Raw genomic sequence first — 2,363 nt, forward strand, 5'->3', positions numbered from 1 at the left:
CCGAGCAAAATATATGTTCAGGGCTGAATCGGCAGAAGGAGGTAGAATTCCTTTTGATTCTACCTCCACATTTGACGATTCAGCCCTGAATGTCAGTGGAGGGTTGGAACGATCAAAAATCGCCACGTGTGTGGCCAGCTTTAGGTACACAACAATAGGGCATGCAGGCCTAATGAGTAATATACAATGTGAATGGAAGCTAAACTAAGCCCAATTTTGTTAGGTTGAGTACTTTGCTCTCAATATAATTAAGAGAATTGTTAATAACTTGTAGAAAGATATGGGTGCTGCTGAGTACATATTTAGGTGCACTACATTATGGAATAGATATGGGTGCTGCTAAGTACATATTTAGGTGCACTACAGTATGGAATAGATATGGGTGCTGCTAAGTACATATTTAGGTGCACTAAAGTATGGAATAGATATGGGTGCTACTGAGTACATACAGTATTTAGGTGCACTACAGTATGGAATAGATATGGATGCTGCTGAGTACATATTTAGGTGCACTACAGTATGCTGATATTTTGCTGCTTTGCAGTAGTGATAAAGTAATATTACTAGTTGTGGAACTGTGTCACTGCATTGTTTAATGGCTGTAATGGGATAAAACATTTTTATGTCTAAATAGAGTGTATATTTAAAATGGAATGCTGGACCAGTTGAGCTGTTGCTTAAGGGTAGTGGCACACGTGTAGATTAGTCGTTACCATGGGCAACTAATGTCCCCATAATGCCATCTCACCGGCAAGAATGTAGATCGCTGGTGGGATGGCATACGCATCACTTTGGTTTCCCGAAGTTGCCTCGTAAGGAAACTTCAACGGACTTCAGGAAACCATATGCCATGCCACCAGCGATTTACATTCTTGCCGGTGGGATGGCATTACGGGGAAATGTGCCACTATCCTAAATGCATTTTCCAGCATCCTCAGCCATCAGATCCTTTTATAAAACATATATCAGAGACAGGGAGCCTGTTGCCCTTCAGACTTGGCTGAACTGGGTGGTCAAGTGTGCCAAGTGCCAATAAATCATTTTTTCATATGCATTGCTTATGTCAAATACTTTTGCAACAAGCAAATATTTAACATTGCTTAACATTAACATTGCTTAATATTAACATTGCTTAAAACAATTCTATTGTGTTGGGAAAACTCATTAAATTGTTCAACTCATTATATGGTTAAAAGGACAATAAACTTTTTTAAAGTATAAAATTGTTCATTGTAATTGTTGATAATTGGCTTACAACTTATACCCAGAAACACCGCAGTGGCATCTGTGAGGGTGCTTAAGGGCAGCACTGGGTGCCCTTATTTACCTTTATTACCCATTGCTGATGGTCTGAGACCCCACATTAGCTTCACTGAACTACTGGAACTAATTTATCAACACTGCAAATCTGCCCATGGGGAGTAACCCATAACAACCAATCAGTGATTAGCTTTTTCTAGTCAGCTGCAGGTAGAACAATGAATGCAACAATGAATGCAACAATTTGATGGGTTACTGCCCATGGCCAAATTTGTCCAGTGTTGATAGATGATCCAACTGACTTTTGCCCTCTGCTTTATATCAGTTTCAGCCATAGCACTATCTGCAGTGACTTTATATATTCACCCTATTTCTTCATTGGTTTCCTCCTCATCCTCATTTTCTACCACATTTCAAAATCATACAGGCAAGTTAACTGACCAAAATTAGACTGTAAGCTCCACTAGGGCAGGGACTGATAGGAATAATTTAGGATCTATGTATTACACTGCAGAATACATTAGCACTATATAAATAAAGAATAATACATATTTTGTTTTCATGGAGATTTCATCATTATATTGAAAAGGATATTTTCCAGTTTACATGCACACAACGTGCTACTACAGTTATCAAAATGTCAATGTAGTGTGGAGTGCAGAGGGCCCAGTAAGGCCCTAATTAATTAGCGATTTCAGTATTTCTTTGTAAAATAGGTCCACTTATCAGTGGTTTGTAACATCTAGTTATGTCACTGGACATAATGCCTAATGTCTAAAAGAAAACATCTTTCTGTAGATGCAAGAGATCCATCAAAATTGGTTGTAGGTGTCACAGCAAGACTTATGAGTGTAATTTCTCTCTACTGATATACAGTAGATTAGTCACTGGAACCTAATCCTTTCATTTAGGCCCTATGTGCCATCATATAGTAGCCTATTCACGTGACTTATTACTACTAGCACTGTACACCAAGGTACAATATAGTTATATGTTATTACTTTACATTTAGCTGTGACCAGGCCTGGGCTGGCAATCTGTCGATACTGGCAAATGCCAAAGGGGCTGCTGTAAGCTGCCATAGACGGTCAATTTTTATTGAG

Source organism: Xenopus tropicalis, chromosome 4 (assembly GCF_000004195.4).
Source record: "Xenopus tropicalis strain Nigerian chromosome 4, UCB_Xtro_10.0, whole genome shotgun sequence".
Classification (NCBI taxonomy): Eukaryota; Metazoa; Chordata; class Amphibia; order Anura; family Pipidae; genus Xenopus; species Xenopus tropicalis.